This window comes from Gigantopelta aegis, chromosome 13 (assembly GCF_016097555.1).
Source record: "Gigantopelta aegis isolate Gae_Host chromosome 13, Gae_host_genome, whole genome shotgun sequence".
In the NCBI taxonomy this organism is placed as follows: domain Eukaryota; kingdom Metazoa; phylum Mollusca; class Gastropoda; order Neomphalida; family Peltospiridae; genus Gigantopelta; species Gigantopelta aegis.
The window spans coordinates 14,298,808-14,321,772 of NC_054711.1; the positions used below are offsets into that span (position 1 = coordinate 14,298,808).

General features: G+C 39.8%; 1 long non-coding RNA gene across 2 annotated transcripts; it reads right to left on the reverse strand.

The window, feature by feature from the left end:
• Positions 1 to 306: 306 nt before the first annotated feature.
• On the reverse strand, positions 307 to 16,548 carry LOC121387754. Of its 2 annotated transcripts, XR_005959870.1 has the most exons (4): positions 16,235 to 16,548; positions 14,689 to 14,916; positions 9,999 to 10,162; positions 307 to 1,491 (listed from the first exon to the last, which is right to left on the reverse strand). It is a non-coding gene; the product is annotated as an uncharacterized LOC121387754 (long non-coding RNA). The 2 variants fall into 2 exon arrangements; XR_005959869.1 differs by lacking the exon at positions 16,235 to 16,548 and having other exon boundaries at positions 14,689 to 15,032.
• Positions 16,549 to 22,965: the final 6,417 nt, after the last annotated feature.

A 22,965-nucleotide genomic window follows, 5' to 3' on the forward strand; every position in this document is an offset into this window, starting at 1 on the left:
TGGTCTATTTTTCGCTCCAGCCAGTGCACCACGATTGTTACATCAATGCTGTGGTATGTGCTATCCTGTCTATGGGATGACACATATAAAAGATCCCTTGCTGCTAATCGGAAAGAGTAGCCCATGAAGTGGCAACAGCGGGTTTCCTCCCTCAATATCTGTGTGGTCAATATAATATATTAGGAATAAAATTTGTATTATATGAGCATAATACATTTTTATTCCTAATATATGATACTGAAGATATCGAAACACACGAGGGTAATAATCTCAAGCTTAATTCAACATGTTTTTGTAAACTATACATACAACTTTAATTCCAGTCAGCCATTACTCGATATTCAAATGATGTAAGAATGTGATTCGGTGTCTTTTTGAATGGAAATGACATCAAAATTGAATGATGTCATTTTGGATGTCCTTACATTAAAAACTAGTAGCACTAGTAGTGCTTAACGTTTTTTGTTTTCTGAATGCTGGACAGCTTTCAGTGTGAAGTTACTATTGAAATGGTTTTGTTTGACAACTATGAATGCACACATCAATTGTGGAGTGTCACAATTATGCATGCAGTGTCACCGTAGAACGTTTGCCGTGATCCCAATTAATTTACATCTAATTTGTAAAGTTATAAAATTCTGGACATGCTAGCTATTATATGATAAATATATGTATCAAATAAATAATTTTGTACATTTCTTTCAAAAAATCTTCAAGTAATTGTGTATGCACATAGATGCCAACCCTAGTTGGAATGTCATCGGAATCCAGGCCTTCAAAAATCGGAATCCCACCCACCCACCTCCCAAAATAGGAATGTAATCAGTGATGGCTCAGGAGTGCGTTTTTCGACATTTTGGTAAAGTCAAGTTCAAGGCCATAACCAATTGTCAAACATTGGGGCTGTTCAGAAGACCGATTGCTAGACTGGTTTATTCTAAGGCAGGAAACCAATCTATGATTGTTCACAGTGGAGAGGGGAAAAGTTCCATTTCTCTGGTGTTAATATTTGTTCCTTCCAAAATACGATTCGATACCAAATACCCAAAATTACTATTTTCTTTCTAAAAATCGGAATTTCTAACAAGACAATGGTAATAACGAAATCTATGCTTTAAATTTGTAATGATTCCGCCAAATTCGTAATGGCTGGCATCTATATATGCATGCAAATTAAAACTTAATATGACTGCAGAAAATGTCAAATTCAAGAATGGTAAATATTTAGTTTTTATAGTGCAATGGCAAACAAAGTCCACAGTACGGGTGCTTGTCTGTTGTTATCGTGCAAACCGAATGCTCCCACATCAAACATCCATCACAACCCTTCCATTCCAAGCATTTTGGTTGTGGGCACAGAAACAGTTTTGAGTCGCAGTTGTCTGTGTTCCTGGCAGCTAGCAGTATCTTCATCATATACTCCCAACAGTATGGAACGTGGTGATGGTGCATGAATGTCGGGCAAACATCTTTCACAAGGCATTCAGCATTCTGTCAATAAAAATGATTGATATACATATTGACGACTAGTTCCCTACCGATCCAACCGGAGGGGACTATAGGTTTCATCTCTGTCCTTCTGTCTGTCCCACATATAGTTTGCTGGATGTTTTTTTTCACAATGTCTTGGGATACTGAGCTGAAATTTTGTGTATAGCTTATTCTCTCATCCTCAGGTATGTAGGACAGAGCTATCCCATGAAAGAAAGCTATATAAGAAATTTCTATCCTACATGGGATATCACGTGCACTCGTTTAACATGACGTCGTTGGTAATATATGACGTCATATTAATGTGAGATGGTGATGTGAGCGAAGTCATTACACAGTTTTAAATTAATATTTTGTTATTAAAACCTTCATTTTAAAAGATATTTTGTTAATTTGTAGTGTGAAACAAACACGGCAAATATGATAGTGTAGTTTATTTATGATAAAATTGTCAAATAAAAAAGTGACTTGTTCAGCCATCTTATTTACCGAATGAATGAGAGAAAAAAAGGTTTATTTAATGATGCACTCAACACATTTTATTTACGGTTATATATGGCGTCAGACATATGGTTAAGGACCACACAGATATTGTGGGAGCTAGGAAACCTGCTGTTGCCACTTCATGGGCTACTCTTTTCGATTAGTAGCAAGGGATCTTTTATATGCACTATCCCATAGACAGGATAGCACATACCACGGCCTTTGATGTACCAGTCTTGGTGCACTGGCTGGAGCGAGAAATAGCCCAATGGACCCACTGATGGGGATCAATCCCAAACCAACCACGCATCAAGCGAATGCCTTACCACTGGGCTACGTCTTGTCCCGAATGAGATAAAAAGGCTCCATTAATTATATGTGTTCATGTGGGATAGAAAAACTACACCCTCGGTGGTGAAAATTTCTACCATGGCAAGCCTCATCTCAAGTCGAAATTTCCACCATCTCGGGTGTACTTTTTCTATCCCACATGTCCACATATGATGGAGTCTTATACCGTATATTGCCGTGTATAAGCCGAGTTTTGAAGCCTAGAAATACCTTCTTAAAAAGGGGGGTCGGCTTATACAGGGAGTCTAGAATTCGATACGTAAAATCGTGAACAGCCGATGAACGAAAACTGGTTTAATGTGGTTACAACTTTCAACTTTTGATATGACCGATCGTTTATGCTTCAAAGCTTACCCGTAAATGGCAGTCATGTGTGGAAAAAATTTATAAATAAAACATCACATAGTGGTAGTTTTCTTTTTCTATATTGTGTGTTAAACTTTTTTGTAAAAACACGTGGTGTTTCTTTCACGTCTCGTCCGCCATTTATTCGTTCGATGTAAATTCTTCCACTGTACTGGATAGCATCGATCAATATTTGGCCTAAGTATGTGTTTGTGTTTATTGCTATTTTCGTACTTGAAATGTTTTTGTTGTTTGTATTTACTGGTAGTTATTTAGTTTAGTTTTAGTTACTAGTATTTTCCGGAGTGGAATGATATCAATATAATCCTAACATTGTTACTGTCGGTTTAGCTAAACCACGTTTCCAAACCATCATTTCCCAAGCCGTTGATTTCTTTTTACTGTGACCTCTGAACTGTAGATTTCTTGTGGGTGAGGGAGGGGGATGAGGCTGAGCAATAGGGATTAAATGTATACCGAGTTCAATTGAACTGATATTTTGCCGTCATACTAATAATGCTAATTACATGTACCTGCTGAATGCACGGATGCATTGTTACTACTCAATCGTAAATATGCTGGTGCTATATTACAATGAACATTACTATGGCCTCTCGTGGTGGGCATTAAAGTCTTTTTTGTAATAATGACCAACAGATGAGAAGAAAGATATGTCTGTATATATATATGTGAAAGATTAATTAAGCCGCGTGTGTGGCCTCTCGAATCATAAAATGGCGGCATTGTTTCATGTCATTATCAGTAGTCAAAACATCAGTTGAGAGTAATATATGAAAATGATATAAATACTGGGGTACAGTATTTCATAACTATTCTCTTCGATGCTATAATGCTGCACTATGAGCTCGAAACGAAAAAGATCGACATACGATGCCTGTTTTAAATTACGGGTAATCGAGTTTGCCGAAATGAAAAACAATTGCGAAGCCACTCGACAGTTCGACGTCAATGAAAAACAAGTGCACAACTGGAGGAAAGACAGACTCAATTGCTGATATGCCGAAGACGAAAAAGGCTAAACGGCATTCCGTGTCACCAAACCTGGCTCTTGAAGAAGCTCTAGCACCATGGGTCAGCGAACAACGGCAGTGCAGTGACATCATAACGCCAATGATGATAAGACAGCGGGCCATGCATATCTGCAAGACAAGGAACGACCTAGAAATTCCATCGAAATTTAAGGCATCCGGAAAATGGTGTTCACAATTTATGGAAAGAAATAACTTTGTACTTCGCCAAAAGACACATATTGCCCAGAAATTACCAGCAGAAGTTGACAGCAAAGTCAAATCGTTTCACCGCTTCATAATAAAAGAAAGGAAACGGTTCGATTTTGATCTGGGACAGATAGGAAACATGGATGAGACACCCAACTGTCGTCCAGTGGATAAAGGATGCATGGAACCCGATCCCTACAGCAATGGTTGTACGCAGCTTCCTCAAGACTGGAATTTCAAATGCCATGGACGAGTCAGAAGACTATGCACTGTTTGTAGAGCACTTGTTACCAATACACGCTGACAAGACAAACGGCGAACCAGCAACTGCACGAGAAACCGCGGAAGCCGATGTTGAAGAAAACACGGAAATTGACGATTATTATGAAGACAACATTGATGAAACGATTTGGAAAATTATTTCATCACAGGATTCGGATTCCGAATTTGAAGGCAACAGGACAACCGACATACCAACCGACGACAGTGAATGAACCATTATCAGACATTACTGACATTTTAAATACATAATTTGTGTATTTCTTTCTGTGATAAATGTATGACAAATATTTATAAATGTGTATGTTTATTCATGAATAATTATTTTAAAACCACATCTAGTGTGCTATTTTTTTCAAAATGCACATATACATACATGTATACAGTATATATATTATGGGTAGTAAATTGCATTGACACCGCCGGTGTCTCCAACGGTATAATCAAAATGAGGGATGGGTTACTCTCTTACGTGCTAAAACAGCTGACGATACCAACAAGAATGAGACAATCCCGGGATACTGGTATATTTTTACAGGTTTACATAGTAAAATAAGTGGTCAGCTACAATGTTTACTTTTGTCATTTTGCAAAAATTTGGTATCGGCTTATACACAGGACCGATCGTTTTATAGCAGTTATTGTGGGTCAAACTAAGGGGTCGGCTTATACACGAAGTCGGCTTATACACGGCAATATACGGTAATCATTTATTTTCATTTCAACTTATTTTCGTGCTTATATCCAATTAAGATTCAAGCATGCTGTCCTGGGCACACACCTCAGCTATCTGGGATATCTGTCCAGGACAGAGGGTTAGTTGGTTTGTGGTTAGTGAGAGAGAGAAGAGGGTGTACCCAAACAAAAATTGCTCAAGTTCCACCATGCAAATTTAAACCATATGTATTCCTAATGATCCTCTCATGGCCCTGACCAAGTTTGTTATTTTTTCGGGCAGATTTAAAATCAAGATCGCTGCCCTGGCCTCTGATTGACAGAGACATTTTTTTGCTTCTTTTCAAGGTCCACCAGGCAGGTTTCAATCAAACTTAGTCCAAATGATTCTCTCATGACTTACTAAGTGTTGTTATTTTTGTGGCTGATTCAAAATCCAAGATGGCCACCCTGGCCTCTGATTGGCTCAGACATTTTCTACATCTTCTCAACTTCCACCAGGCTAATTTCAACCAAACATGGCCCATGTCATCCTCTCATGGCCATGCATATGTTATTATTTTTGGGGCCAATTGAAAATCCAATTATTACAAGATGATTCTGTTTTAACCATATTGTATTATCATTCGTATGTATTAATATTAATTTTGTTTTAATTATATTGTAAATACTATCTAAATCTGTAACATGTATGTTTGGTTGTTTAGCCACTGTTCCCACTGAATTTGATAAATCATATGAGAAGTTATGAATTAAAAAAAAATAACCATGAAAATGATTTTGACTTAGCTTTTTCTCTACAAGTGTAGACATGCTTTCACAGTTGAAGATATACATGCAGCAAGCTTACAAAAATGAAAACATGTTTGCGGGAAGCTTGCACAGTTGAAGATATGCATGCAGCAAGCTTGCAAAATTAAAACATGCTTGCGGGAAGCGTGCACAGTTGAAGATATGCTTGCAGCAAGCTAGCAAAAATGAAAACATGCTTGCGGCAAGCTTGCACAGTTGAAGATATGCATGCAGCAAGCTTGCGCATGCTTTCACAAATGAAAACATGCATGCGGCAAGCTTGCAGAAATACTGACTACCTTACGCGAGCTAAATGTTAGCTTGCAAATAGCTTGCATTGCTTGTACTACCTTGTAACAACCTTGTAACTACCTTGCAACAACCCAGCCGCAAGCATGCATTTTTGTTTGGGTAGTGGCCTTACACTACCCAGTGAGACCTTAAGAACTGGCTCTGGGTTGGAGCCGATACCGGGCTGCGAACCCTGTACCTACCAGCCTGTAGTCTGATGGCTTAACCACTGCGCCACCGAGACCTGTATATCTTTATCACATACTGGTACAGATCAAGTTTTAGTTTCATGGAGATTTACCCATCAGTCATGGCCTTTGATCATATCGTGATGATTTTAACATGCTCATATACCACTAAGGTTTCGAGCATGTCCACCCCGGGTTCGACCTCTGGAGGCCAGGGGCCCAATCCGGGGCAGAAATTACTTAGGTCAATTTTGAAATTAAGCCAATGGGAATATTGGGACTTTAAAATTATATTTTTGATGCGCCATTTCTAACAAAAATATTAATAAATAAATACAATTTTAATTATACTTTTTTGATCGCCATTTTTAGATCGGGCGTTTCTAAACTTAAAATATATATACCATACAGAGCTCTTCGAGTTAACCCTAAATTTTGAAGGAGGTTAGTTTCCCAGGAGGTTGGGCCAAGACCACAGGAAGTTTATTTAGTGGGGTCAGAATGTTTAAAGTGTTTAAAGGGGCACCCATCATATTGGGAACTTCAGTGTGGCCAAAACGGGGAGGCCCCGACGTGGGGGGGGGGGGGGGGGGGAGGCAGTCCCCTGGATATACCTAACTCCCCCTACGGCCGAAACCGCCTACGCCCTATGGCACCTAACCTATTTCCAGTGGCATACCACTCACCCACTCAGTAACCCCCACCCCCCCAGTATCGATTACTTCAGAGACAATGTAAGTGAAGCTGCATATCATGGCTGTTCTAGAAAAAAAAATTGTATCCCTGAATTAAAAATTATATTTAATCTGTATCATTTAATGGTAACTTTTAAAGTAACTTTTATTTATACTGGACTATTTTTTTTCTCTTTAAATGTGACTTGGGTTGGTATGGGTTTAAAACTTAATAATATGTTTCTACTATGAATTTTAACTTTATTCGTTATGAAGTTACATGCCAATTCATCGGTTTTCTTTCGATGCAAATGGACTATATACATGGTTATTATTATATATGGTTATTATTCAACAAAGAACATTCTAGTTTTGATTTTGGCTGTGCAGTTAAATTGGAGAGCTAGTTGAATTTGAGAAGGCCAGTAAGATTTTTCTTCAACTGGCCCTGCTGGCGACAATGGTTTTCACGTTAATTTTCAACCCTGAACAAATATATATAGAGGCTTGCTAGCAGTCCATATCGATATCCCGGATAATTTGAAAGTTAGTGCACATTCAAAGCATCTTCTGAATTTCAGACAGGCTGGCTACCTTTCACTGCGAACATAACTCAGTAAAACATATTTTATTCATCGGCATTCTGGCAAAGCAATTGAGTAAAATATAGGAAATATAGGAAATGAATCTCAATATAGGAGTTTTATAGGATCCTATAAAAGATATAGGAAATATAGGAGGTCTGGGAGGCCTGGGTTGGGTTGGAGGAACTAGTTCTTAAGTTTATTCTATAATTCTTTATGTTAACGTATATTCAGTAGTTACAATTATAATGACATCAATAATGTATACAATGTATACAATTAATGTGACATCACACAATGTGTTACGAATTATCACTACTTATTGCTTAGACATGTAAATGAATTCACAACAATAATGCATTAATTTTTGTTGCCTAGAAAAAAAGAAATCAGGTGATGTTGAAATTACTGACCATGCATGTGAATATACCGCAGCTGTTCCCATCCAACTGCTGCCTGCAGAGATGTTGAAATTACTGACCATGCATGTGAATATACCGCAGCTGTTCCCATCCAACTGCTGGCTGCAGAGATGTTGAAATTACTGACCATGCATGTGAATATACCGCAGCTGTTCCCATCCAACTGCTGCCTGCAGAGATGTTGAAATTACTGACCATGCATGTGAATATACCGCAGCTGTTCCCATCCAACTGCTGCCTGCAGAGATGTTGAAATTACTGACCATGCATGTGAATATACCGCAGCTGTTCCCATCCAACTGCTGCCTGCAGAGATGTTGAAATTACTGACCATGCATGTGAATATACCGCAGCTGTTCCCATCCAACTGCTGGCTGCAGAGATGTTGAAATTACTGACCATGCATGTGAATATACCGCAGCTGTTCCCATCCAACTGCTGCCTGCAGAGATGTTGAAATTACTGACCATGCATGTGGATATACCGCAGCTGTTCCCATCCAACTGCTGCCTGCAGAGATGTTGCACACTGTTCCACTCAACAAGACCCCCAGGGACATGTTTCGCACGCTCTACTACGTATTCTCTGCCATCAAAATTGGTTCTTGTTATAGTGTTCTAGCCAGGATATTGACAGGGCTGGGAACTACAGTGAAACCCCTCAAAACCGGAATTAACCCAAAACCGGACGTTTTACACGGTCCTGTGATTTGCGTATCTTTTAACACTAAAATATACCCCTCTAAACTGCACCGGACGAAATTATCCGGTCCCATTATGTTGCTATAATGCAAATTTCAACTCAGAAAACCAGACGGTCACACCGACGTCAATAATTTGTGTATTACTTATACTTTGAATACCCCCTCGGCTGATAACATGATTGCGTATGCAGAGCTAATTACATGTGCGCTTGCTCCAGTGTCACTGTTGTGCAGTTGACACATACCAATTAAGGGATTAATTAACAGCTTTGGTGTTTAAATAACTGGAGGAAACACATGTACTCCCTTTATTCTGAGCTCGATTGTTACAAAGTTGGATTAACGTACGAATTTGATTGAGCTCCTTTTCATAGCCTACATGTACGTCTCACGATTACCGCAATGAACGGCAAAGCAACTAGGAATTTAATTCATTTTTTGTTGTTGTTTTATAATAAAGAGTTTGTCAACAGTGTTTCATGTCAGTATTTATTTGGACATGGAATTGCCGCCATGTTGAATTATCTATTGATGATAAAACTGAAAATAATTCGAAAGTTCGAAAGTGTACCTGTTTTTTTGGCAGTTTTATTAGTTACTATATCAGTAGAGAACACCAACCAACAAATGGTTTACCTCAATACTGAAACCTCTGTAATCCGGATACCCCTCAAAACCAGACTTTTTCCTTGGTCCACTGGCTGTCCGATTTTGAGGGGTTTCACTGCAGTTTAATTGTAGGACATGCATAATACAAACAGTCCATACTTATATAACTGGAGGCACAAATCATAATTTTCATGCATGTTACTTTTCACAGACCATTTAACTTTTAAAAAAGGTTTCTGAAACAAAATGTATTATTCATGATTGACAAGAAAGTACTGTACATAATATTATTCTATTAAAGGCACTAACTATAAAAACAATTAGGCCATAATTAATAATTGCAGAAGTTTGGATCAAAATAAAGGATATATTATCAAAAGTTGATAAATCGGACCAATGAAAACACAATACACATTTTGAGAGGTAAACAAGTTATGATTTTATCTCTTGCGCTGCTCGACATATGGTTACATTCAGTAATTACAAAATATTTGTAAATAAATGTATTGGAATATTTATTTATAACATAAGAATACTGTCAGTTGCTCACATCCAGTAGTTGCAAAATCGCGAGGATCGTTCCGGTGATTTTAATGAGTCGAGGCAAGCTACTGTATATTTGTTTGGCTTCATTGCCATCAGGGGCGAGATGTAGCTCAGTGATAAAGCGCTCGCTTGATGCGTGGTCAGTCTGGGATGGATCCCCGTCAGTGGGTACATTGGGATATTTCTTGCTCCAGCCAGTGCACCATAACTGGTACATCAAAGGCCGTGGTATGTGCTATCCTGTCTATGGGATGATGCATATAAAAGATCCCCTGCTGCTAATTGAAAAAAGAGTAGTCTATGAAGTGACGACAGCAGGTTTCCTACCTCAATATCTGTATGATCCTTAACCATATGTCTGACGCTATATAATCGTAAATGAAATGTGTTGAGTGCGTCGTTAAATAAAAATCTTCTTCCATTGCCATCAAGAACCAGTGTGCAGCAGTACACACTGGCAGCAGAATCAGGTCATGTGTTGCGAACCTCACCTGGAAAACATTATGCATGCAGTCATTTTCATGTAATCATTATAAAACATCATTGAATATTTTACACATTTGAAATTCTCATACAAGTGATGACAAGAAATATACAAGGAGTTCATTTCCCAAAATGCAATATATGCCAGTGATGGTGTACTGAACTTAGTACAACTCAGCAATACGGCAACAGAGTTACCATCAAAATGTAATCTATGCTCATTAAACAGGATTTTAAAGCAGAGGTTTCCCCAGGGCCGTTAGGCGTAGTGGCCCACCACGCCTTGGTCCGTAAAGTAAGCGCTTTGACAGCGTGTAAGCGCCTTGATTTCAAGTGCTTTAGAAAACAATTACCACAAGTACGAGCGTGGCAGTTGATTACCTCTTGGAAACAACTTGTGTCACAGAATCTCAAGCACCCCGATCAGTAAAACACTTCCTCAATACCTAACAATGGACCAGTCTTTAGATCACATTCTTGTGTTAATTGGTATTTGGTAATTTTACCGGACATCTCCTGGGACTGCTAATCCGCCAAGCTGTTCCTGTAATTTTTGACAAAGAGATTTCAACACAATCTGACACGGCACCTACAACACCAACCAAAAGAAAAGCTGACGATTCATTTTCCACACCTTCGACTCAAAAAAGAAAGTCTGGATTTGATCCCGTGTGGAAAATCGATTTTACATGGTTGAATACAAGCAGTGAAAATCGGACAATTTCTGGTATATATATATATATATATATATATATTCACGTATTTATTATTTATAAACAACATATTTGCATACTATATTTTTTGTGTTTGTAACATTATACTTTGGAATAGATTCTTTTCCCAAATATGTTTAATTATGGTTTGTTTTTTACACTTTTGTATTGATAGCCGAAATATACAGTATTATGCTATTAGTGAAAACACCGGTAAGTTTTATACATTTAAATTGTATCAAACAAATTTATTACTTCAATTTCATAAAACCATGTAAATTTGAAAACAAAAACCCCCAGATTTTAATTAAATGATATATATATTTGTCCACAAATTTTGAATTTCTACTTTAATTATCAAGTTTATGCATCTTTGACACAACACACGTGAATGTACAGTGTATTATGATATAATGTTACTGACCTGTATTTCGTAAAACAAGCCCCAGTGATTGACAGTTGCAGTTTTTACTTTAAAAAAAAATTTGTTTTAATTTGCAGGCATATACTGCGTTATTTGCCAACAGTTCGAGGCCACAAAAAGTCCCAATAGGCCTTTTTCGTCGGACCATCGATGGCCCATCATCGACCAAATCGTTAGCCCGCTGTTGGTTGCCGATGTCAGCCCGTAGTCATTTTTGCTCGTCCGAACACAAGCGGTCCGATGTCGACCCATCATCGGCCCATCATTGGCACATATGAATATTATATAAAAGAATATGCTATAATAAGCCTCAAGCTGTTAGGGGTTTCCCTGCATTGGGGAAGTGGATATTACTGGAATATGTGTTACAGTGTTAATTACTTAATTAATTACTTTTAGGTTTAAAGCGGTTGGCAAAACATCAATTCTTGACGTCACCTACATATATACATTATTATATATATATAGTTGTTAGGGTGATCCAACATCAACTAAAGCGGATGTAATTGGATTAGGCTGATGCTTCAAAGTACATTTTTGATAGTTGTATGCTCGTGTTATGTCGGCTCAATGTCTGCTAGACATCGGGTCTCACTCGGCCTTCCGATATTGGCCCGACATCGGGTCAGAGTCGGCCTTAAGTCAATTCAATATCACCAGCCATATATAGATATATGCTGCTTGATCCAACTTTTAAGAAGTTAGGGCAGTCTGATGTCAGCCTGACGTCGGCTACACATCGGGTCATAGTCGGCATTCCGATATTGGCCCGACATCGAGTTAATCAGTCTTAAGTCAATTCAATATATATATATCACCATATATAGATGCTGCTCCAACATAGCTTTTAAGAAGTTATGGCAGTCTGATGTCGGTCCAACATCGGCCCAACATCGGCCCGATGTCGGCTAGACATCGGGTCATAGTCGGCATTCCGATATTGGCCCGACATCAGGTCAGAGTCGGCCTTAAGTCAATTCAATATCACCAGCCATATATAGATATATGCTGCTTGATCCAACTTTTAAGAAGTTAGGGCAGTCTGATGTCAGCCTGACTTCGGCTACACATCGGGTCGTAGTCGGCATTCCGATATTGGCCCGACATCGGGTCAATCAGTCTTAAGTCAATTCAATATATATATATATATATATCACCATATATAGATGCTGCTCCAACATAGCTTTTAAGAAGTTATGGCAGTCTGATGTCGGCCTAACATCGGCCCGATGTCAGCTAGACATCGGGTCATAGTCGGCATTCCGATATTGGCCCGACATCGGGTCAATCAGTCTTAAGTCAATTCAATATATATATATATATATATCACCATATATAGATGCTGCTCCAACATAGCTTTTAAGAAGTTATGGCAGTCTGATGTCGGCCCAACATCGCCCGATGTCAGCTAGACATCAGGTCATTAAATGAATGAATGAATGAATGTTTAACGACACCCCAGCACGAAAAATACATCGGCTATTGGGTGTCAAACTATGGTAATGCAAATAAATAAAGTGATGATCAACATCAGTATAAAAATTCAAGACTTAAACAAAAACAGTGTAAAGAACTGTGCAAAAACACAAATATCACAGAATTTTACGGATACTGAATTTTACTCAAAACTTCAATTTTGTGCTGTATTGGCCATTCTCAAAGAGAATGTTACACCCCTGCACCATCATCGGGTCATAGTCGGCATTCCGATATTGGCCCGACATCGGGTCAACCAGTCTCAAGTCAATTCAATATATATATATATATATATATCACCTCTGAAGGCTATATCTCAGAAGTACCAAAGGTTTGACATCCAATATATATATATATATATATATATCACCTCTGAAGGCTATATCTCAGAAGTACCAAAGGTTTGACATCCAATATATATATATATATATATATATCACCTCTGAAGGCTATATCTCAGAAGTACCAAAGGTTTGACATTCAATATATATATATATATATATATCACCTCTGAAGGCTATATCTCAGAAGTACCAAAGGTTTGACATTCAATAAGCGATGATTACTTAATGTGGTCTAATCGACTTGTTAAACAAAGCAAACTTTAACAAACTTTTGCTTTCATCTATTTGATCTAGGAAAGTAAAAAAACAAACTAGCTGCCACTTAAATAATCAATGGATCCAAGGAAGGGGGACTAGGGACCTCCCCCCCCCCCCCCCCCCCCCCAAAACAAATATTGTAGTGTCCCCCTTTTTTTCCCATTGGGATGCCATCTTGATGAGTTGGTTCATGTCCCCTTTTCTTCCGTTAGCAGGGTTACAGAAATGCAAAATATTTCACTAGCCTGTCGGACCAGAACCAACTAAAATTCACTATCCTGCCACAATTTATACTATTCCGCCAATATATTACTGTTTAATAATACATGTGTATTATAGTATGCATCGTCTTCACATCAAATGATATATATATTTTGAAATATTCTAATAAAGACTTCTTTTTTTTTACAGTTCTTTCATGTAGATTTACAAAATTCAAAATGTATAAAACAAAAACAAAATACCACCAGTCAGAAAAAGACAGATCGCCCGTCAGACTGACACTTGCATTTTTCAACTCGCCTGTGAGAATTTTCACTTGCATTTGGCAAGCGAGTACTTTCTGCAACCCTGCCGTTAGTCCCCCACACCAATATTTCCTAGATCCGTCCCTGTTACTCTACCAAACTTTTTCTTTTGTCTATTTGATCTATGAATGGAAGAAAGAAACTAGCTGCCACCTAAATAATCAATGGATCCAAGGAAGAGGGACTAGCTAGGGGACCTCCCCCAAAAATTAATAAATCAATGATCTCTAGTGGTGTCATTAAACTAAAAACAAAAACCACAAAAAAACACATATGTTACACAAGTTGTGGAGTACTGGCTGGAATGAGAAATACCCACTGGTGGGCATCAATTCTACACTGACCGTGCAACATGACAAAATATGGGAAAATATCAAACAAGTCTATTTTAATCTGTATTTGTCGAGGCTCTGCCGAGGCAAAGACCGATTAACTAGACGAGGTTTATATTTTACATATTAAAATTTATGCTATAACACATCTAAAATAACATTTTATTTAAATTTTTAGTAAATCACAGTACTGAAGTCACCGCCATCCATAATATGACGTCATCACAATTAGCACAAATTAGTTTGACATCACGTGTTTTAACAAAATCTTTGAAAACGTTGCGCTTAGGTACACAGGTCTTGTTGGTTTGTAAGCAAATGACCCATCTACAGCAACACTTTACCTAGAGACCTTGCAAATTTGCATACCATTATTAACCGGGCTAATATACTAAAATTATCACATGGGTTTATGGCATGGATATCATGGGTAAGTTATAGGATAAATGTAATTACTTACCTAAGGCATCCCAGTCAACCTGACACTTCCCAGCGTTTAAGTTGTCTATCTGCGGCAGCTGCATCAACGTGTTGGGCATCGTGAACACACAGTGACTGCGGTAGTTGAACAGTGCGAAGCCCCACAGAGAGAAGTAGATGAAAGACAGGAAATAGATGACATAGCGTCGCACTCGACCCTTCTTTATAGCCATCACGGAATGAATATCATCTCATCGTCAAAGAACAGCTGAAAAATAAACATTTACTTAGGGCTAGCTCAGGCACTATGTGTGTGTGGGGGTGGGGGTGGAAGGGGGACGTAGCCCAGTGGAAAAAGTGTTCACTTGATGCACGGTCCGTCTAGGATCGATCCCCACTGGTGGACCCATTGGGCTATTTGTCGTTCCAGCCAGTGCTCCATGTGCACAACTCGTGTAACAAAGGACGTGGTATGTACTATCCTGTCAGTGGGATGGTGCATATAAAAGATCCCTTGCTGCTAATCGAAAAAAAGAGTAGTCCATGATGTGGCGACAGCAGGTTTTCTCTCAATATCTGTGTGGTCCTTAACCATATGTCCGACACCATATAAGCGTAAATAAAATGTCCTTCCTTCGCCAAATTGGCCAATTGAAAAAAAAAAAAAATCAACAAAATAATTTGATGTAATAAATAATACATAGTGAGAAAATAACTGGATTTCTTCATTTTTAAAAATATTTAACAGATAATGAATTTAGCGCAATGTTCTACTCACCCAGAGTTAGCCCTGATACTGAAAGTTAATTATTTTGCTTAATGACACCACTACTATAGTCTCTAGTCTAGAGAACATTTTGTAACCATAGGCTGCTGGAGATTTTGAGATTCCATCCAACAACAGGACACAATATTTCAAAATCTTAGGTAACCGGAAGTCAGTTCACGTGAGTTTTACTTAGGCAACCAATTGTTCGGTTACATGAATATAGTTCTCATAACCAACGAGTTAGGCCTACCTAATCCTAAAACACTTGAACTATGGGTTCTGTGCTACATTGGTGGTTCAAATGTATTTAAAAACATAAACTGATTTTCACTTTCCTTTCTGATATATGGTACTTGTAATTTTAGAATGTAACTGGATGGCAGCTCTCGTTACTTTTAAAGTTGCGTAACCGACACGCAAACATAACAACGGTTCTCGTGAAATATTGTGCCCTGCAACAACATGAGTACCGGTAAGTCAGGTGAGCATTCTACCAACTGAGCTAAATGCCACCTGTAAACATACTTACATATACATTAATGTACCTAGTAGGCTTTGCCACCTGTAAACATACTTACATATACATTAATGTACCTAGTAGGCTTTGCCACCTGTAAACATACTTACATGTACAATGTACCTAGTAGGCTTTGCCACCTGTAAACATACTTACATATACATTAATGTACCTAGTAGGCTTTGCCACCTGTAAACATACTTACATGTACAATGTACCTAGTAGGCTTTGCCACCTCTAAACATACTTACATATACATTAATGTACCTAGTAGGCTTTGCCACCTGTAAACATACTTACATGTACAATGTACCTAGTAGGCTTTGCCACCCGAAATATTCCCAAATCTGATGAAACTAGAGGATATAAAAAAAATGTTTCAAACAATATATTACACTCTACATCAAACATATCTGTCGAATCTAATAACAAAATATTCTGGGGCATTTAGGTGGACAGTTTAGACAACCCATGATAGTGGGTTAGGTAGGGATGGGTGTCGGTTCGTCTAAGCTTCCAGGTAGTACTATACCAAATAACTTCCGGCTGGGTCAAAGTTCGAGGTGCACCGAACTTTTGATAGAGAAGTGAACACCACAAGTCCTGTGATTGGTTATAAATGTGAGTGTGTTGGTTGTAAAAAATAATAGTTTCATCTGGGTAAAATAAATGTGCAATTTTATTTCATCTAGTACCAATGTGTCAAGTAGCCTGATGCTTGAAACATGTATGGGGTACCTGTAAAAAAAAGTACTCAAATTTTGTGCGAAACTAGGGTAGTCATAGACGCTACCCGTTATCTCAGAAACGAGCAGCTTGACCCCCATTTTTTTCTGATTCACTTTAAGTGTAAGGGGTGGTAGTATTTATATCCGTGGCGTTTATGTCGGTTGATACGTTGCAGGTAGGAGTTTTAGCCGCATATGTTACTATTGTCGTCTATGGGATTTGATTTGGTAGTATACACCCTATAGCACATATTCAGTGCATAATAAAAAATATTATGATTTTGTCATTTTATTTAATTAAACTATACTGGTTGATTAATTAGCCATCACTCGATCATGCAAGTTCACAATGACCTTGACCATGACAATAATCTCTGTACATGGCTCTGAATGGAGTTTGAATCAAAGTTAGCACTGAAGAAAAGTTGGTTTTGGCCTATAATTCATACTGTAAAGATTTCAATAATTTCTTTTTACATGGTATTTGACTTGCCATATACAACTGCTCTTAAATATGGTATTATATATAGGCAACCTGAACTAAGATTTTAATAGCAATTTATTTTTATATTAAAAATAGCATGTGCCAATAGTGGGTTAATGTCTTTAGTTTCCATTAACATTGTTAATTTTTTATGTATGAAATATTCTGAAAACTCAAATTTGTAAAGAAGTTGATTTTTATTGTCATTTTGACATATTTATAGGGTGCTAAGTTATATTTTAGACAAATTTGTAGTTTTATGCAAAATTTAAAGTAAATTTGAAGAAAAACTTTACCAAAAACATAATTAAATTTGTTGTCACTATTGTGCCTTCTGTTCTTATTTGTACATAACAATAAGGTTGTTAAACATATACTTAGATCTCCAGATCATTTTTGTTTCTTAATAATCACTTAGTTAGCTCTCATGAAAAGCATTTTGAGTTTATACTAGATTCAGAACCAATTTTTTCAGATTTGATTATCTGCCTTGGATTAAGTTGATAATTTATTTTATTGTTAAAGCTGTATTACCTAATGTTACTAGCTAAATAAAATGCTGGATTACAGATTGTAGGAATACATCTAATGTACATATTGTATTCATCCGGATTAGAAAATAATGCGAGAAAATAGATGTTCGGGTAATTTTGTCATTTAAAAATAGTTTTTTTCAGTAATTAATCAAAAATAAATGTGTTAAAGCTGCATGATTATTCCAGATATCACAACTATTAAAACCTCCAACTACAGTAGGCTATAAATAAAATATAGTCAGGAATATTGGTGGCTGCCAATGGTTTTGATGGTTCATTATGAAAATCAGCATGGCCGATGGATTTGAAATTCCCACACCTGGTAACTTGAAGACACCCACACCCAGCATACAGGATTTCCTCCCAACACTAATGTTCAGGACATTAAGTCATTACTTCATACAGGTACAGTCATGTTTGTGTTTCCTTCCTCAGACAGTGTATTTTTTTAATACTGATATTTCTTTGATGTGCCTGTTAAGGTCTTCATAATCTAGGGGTCAATCAAGTGCATGTGTTTTAATGGCATTCTTTAAAGGGGTAGAGGTACTCTGACTATCTTTGTTGTCTCTACATATATACCTGAGTACACACACCCAACTGAAAGTAAATATCTTCAGGAGTTTTATTTTAAAACATTTTGTTGTTTAATATGACATATTGCATTTGTACAAAACTATATGCAATATATATGCTTTTTGAGGTGTACATTATATTAGGTTGCACTGTAGAAACAACACTTTCAGTGAGGTTGTCAGTTTATGTCAGAATACACCAGATCCTGGTTGTCATAAAGACACATAGCTGGACACTTTTTGAAAAATGTATGTTATCAGTATAGGTAGTACTATACCAAATAACTTCCGGCTGGGTCAAAGTTCGAGGTGCACCGAACTTTTGATAGAGAAGCGAACACCACAAGTCCTGTGATTGGTTATATTTGTGAGTGTGTTGGTTGTAAAAAATAATAGTTTCATCTGGGTAAAATAAATGTGCAATTTTATTTCATCTAGTACCAATGTGTCAAGTAGCCTTGTGCTTGAAACATGTATGGGGTACCTGTAAAAAAAAGTACTCAAATTTTGTGCGAAACTAGGGTAGTCATAGACGCTACCCGTTATCTCAGAAACGAGCAGCTAGACCCCCATTTTTTTCTGATTCACTTTAAGTGTAAGGGGTGGTAGTATTTATATCCGTGGCGTTTATGTCGGTTGATACGTTGCAGGTAGGAGTTTTAGCCGCATATGTTACTATTGTCGTCTATGGGATTTGATTTGGTAGTATACACCCTCCAGAGGTGAGAGCATATCGGCTGGGCAACTTCTGAGTAGAGCTGCTAACTCACTTGGAAGCTACAATGTACCTTTACCTTGTTTATACCTAACTTAATTAATAATTTTTGTCAACTGTTTTTATTATTCTTTATTTGGGGTGGTTGGCAGTCCATCTAGGCATCCAAAGTGCATGCATATCGGTCGGGTGAGTTCTTAGTAGCGTTACATGATTGGAGGCCACAGTCCATCTAGGCATACAAAGTGTGTGCATACCGGTCGGGCGAGTTGCTTCGTAGCACTAAACACTTGGAGGCCACAGTCCATCTAGGCATCCAAAGCGCATGCATATCGGTTGTGCATGCATATCGGTTGTGCGAGTTCTTAGTAGCACTAAACACTTGGGAGGCCACAGTCCATCTAGGCATCCAAAGTGCGTGCATATCGGTCAGGTGAGTTCTTAGTAGCACTAAACACTTGGAGGCCACAGTCCATCTAGGTGTCCAAAGTGCATGTATACCGGTCAGGGGAGTTCTTAGTAGTACTAAACACTTGGAGGCCACAGTCCATCTAGGTGTCCAAAGTGCATGCATATCGGTCGGGTGAGTTCTTAGTAGCACTAAACACTTGGAGGCCACAGTCCATCTAGGTGTCCAAAGTGCATGTATACCGGTCAGGGGAGTTCTTAGTAGTACTAAACACTTGGAGGCCACAGTCCATCTAGGCGTCCAAAGTGCATGTATACCGGTCGGGTGAGTTCTTAGTAGCACTAAACACTTGGAGGCCACAGTCCATCTAGGTGTCCAAAGTGCATGTATATCGGTCGGGTGAGTTCTTAGTAGCACTAAACACTTGGAGGCCACAGTCCATCTAGGCATCCAAAGTGCATGTATACCGGTTGGGGGAGTTCTTAGTAGCACTAAACACTTGGAGGTTACAGTCCATCTAGGCGTCCAAAGTGTGTGCATATCGGTCGGGCGAGTTCTTAGTAGTGCTCCACGATTGGAGGCCACAGTCCATCTAGGCATCCAAAGTGCATGCATATCGGTCGGGTGAGTTCTTAGTAGGGTTACATACGATTGGAGGCCACAGTCCATCTAGGCGTCCAAAGTGCGTGCATATCGGTCGGGCGATTTCTTAGTAGCACTACACACTTGCAGGCCACAGTCCATCTAAGTGTCCAAAGTGCGTGCATATCGGTCGGGCGATTTCTTAGTAGCACTAAACACTTGGAGGTCACTGTCCATCTAGGCGTCCAAAGTGCGTGCATATCGGTCAGGCGAGTTCTTAGTAGTGCTACACGACTGGAGACCACAGTCCATCTAGGCATCCAAAGTGCGTGCATATCGGTCAGGCGAGTTCTTAGTAGTGCTACACGACTGGAGACCACAGTCCATCTAGGCATCCAAAGTGCGTGCATATCGGTCGGGCGATTTCTTAGTAGCACTAAACACTTGGAGGTCACTGTCCATCTAGGCATCCAAAGTGCGTGCATATCGGTCGGGCGAGTTCTTAGTAGTGCTACACGACTGGAGGTCATGGTCCATCTAGGTGTCCAAAGTGTGTGCATATCGGTTGAGCGAGTTCTTAGTAGCATTACACGATTGGAGGCCACAGTCCATCTAGGCGTCCAAAGTGCATGCATATCGGTTGTGCATGCATATCGGTTGTGCGAGTTCTTAGTACCATTAAACACTTGGGAGGCCACAGTCCATCTAGGCATCCAAAGTGCGTGCATATCGGTCAGGTGAGTTCTTAGTAGCACTAAACACTTGGAGGCCACAGTCCATCTAGGTGTCCAAAGTGCGTGCATATCGGTCGGGTGAGTTCTTAGTAGCACTAAACACTTGGAGGCCACAGTCCATCTAGGTGTCCAAAGTGCATGTATACCGGTCGGGGGAGTTCTTAGTAGTACTAAACACTTGGAGGCCACAGTCCATCTAGGCGTCCAAAGTGCATGTATACCGGTCAGGTGAGTTCTTAGTAGCACTAAACACTTGGAGGCCACAGTCCATCTAGGTGTCCAAAGTGCATGTATATCGGTCGGGTGAGTTCTTAGTAGCACTAAACACTTGGAGGCCACAGTCCATCTAGGCATCCAAAGTGCATGTATACCGGTTGGGGGAGTTCTTAGTAGCACTAAACACTTGGAGGTTACAGTCCATCTAGGCGTCCAAAGTGTGTGCATATCGGTCGGGCGAGTTCTTAGTAGTGCTCCACGATTGGAGGCCACAGTCCATCTAGGCATCCAAAGTGCATGCATATCGGTCGGGTGAGTTCTTAGTAGGGTTACATACGATTGGAGGCCACAGTCCATCTAGGTGTCCTAAGTGCGGCCATATCGGTCGGGGGAGTTCTTAGTAGCACTACACACTTGCAGGCCACAGTCCATCTAAGTGTCCAAAGTGTGTGCATATCGGTCGGGCGATTTCTTAGTAGCACTAAACACATTGGTCCAAAGGTCATATCGGTCAGGCGAGTTCTGTCCATCTAGGCGTCCAAAGTGCATGCATATCGGTCAGGCGAGTTCTTAGTAGTGCTACACGACTGGAGACCACAGTCCATCTAGGCATCCAAAGTGCGTGCATATCGGTCAGGCGAGTTCTTAGTAGTGCTACACGACTGGAGACCACAGTCCATCTAGGCATCCAAAGTGCGTGCATATCGGTCGGGCGAGTTCTTAGTAGTGCTACACGACTGGAGGCCATGGTCCATCTAGGTGTCCAAAGTGTGTGCATATCGGTTGAGCGAGTTCTTAGTAGCATTACACGATTGGAGGCCACAGTCCATCTAGGCGTCCAAAGTGCATGCATATCGCTCGTGCGAGTTCTTAGTAGGGCTACACACAATTAGAGGCCACAGTCCATCTTGGTGTCCAAAGTGCGGCCATATCGGTCGGGCGAGTTCTTAGTAGTGCTACACACTTGGAGGTCACAGTCCATCTAGGCATCCAAAGTGCGTGCATATCGCTCGTGCGAGTTCTTAGTAGTGTTACACACTTGGAGGCCACAGTCCATCTAGGCGTCCAAAGTGCGTGCATATCGGTCGGGAGAGTTCTTAGTAGTGTTACACACTTGGAGGCCACAGTCCATCTAGGCATCCAAAGTGCGTGCATATCGGTCGGGAGAGTTCTTAGTAGTGCTACACACTTGGAGGCCACAGTCCATCTAAGTATCCAAAGTGTGTGCATATCGGTCGGGCAAGTTCTTAGTAGCGCTACACGATTGGAGGCCATGGTCCATCTAGGTGTCCAAAGTGCGTCCATATCGGTCGGGCGAGTTCTTAGTAGCGCTACACGATTGGAGGCCACAGACCACTTAGGCGTCCAAAGTGCGTCCATATCGCTCGTGCGAGTTCTTAGTAGTGTTACACACTTGGAGACCACAGTCCATCTAGGCGTCCAAAGTGTGTGCATATCGGTCGGGCGAGTTCTTAGTAGTGCTACACGATTGGAGGCCACAGTCCATCTAGGCATCCAAAGTGCATGCATATCAGTCGGGTGAGTTCTTAGTAGGGCTACATACGATTACAGGCCACAGTCCATCTAGGTGTCCTAAGTGCGGCCATATCGGCCGGGGTAGTTCTTAGTAGGGCTACACGATTGGAGGCCACAGTCCATCTAGGCATCCAAAGTGCATGCATATCGGTCGGGCGAGTTCTTAGTAGTGCTACACACTTGGAGGTCACAGTCCATCTAGGCGTCCAAAGTGCATGCATATCGCTCGTGCGAGTTCTTAGTAGTGTTACACACTTGGAGGCCACAGTCCATCTAGGCCTCCAAAGTGTGTGCATATCGGTCGGGAGACTTCTTAGTAGTGTTACACACTTGGAGACCACAGTCCATCTAGGCGTCCAAAGTGCATGCATATCGGTTGGGTGAGTTCTTAGTAGTGCTACACGATTGAAGGTCACAAGTTGTGGAGCACTGGCTGGAACGAGAATTAGCCCAATGGGCCCACCAACAGGGTTGATCCCAGACTGACCGTGCATCGAGCGAGTGCTTTACCACTGG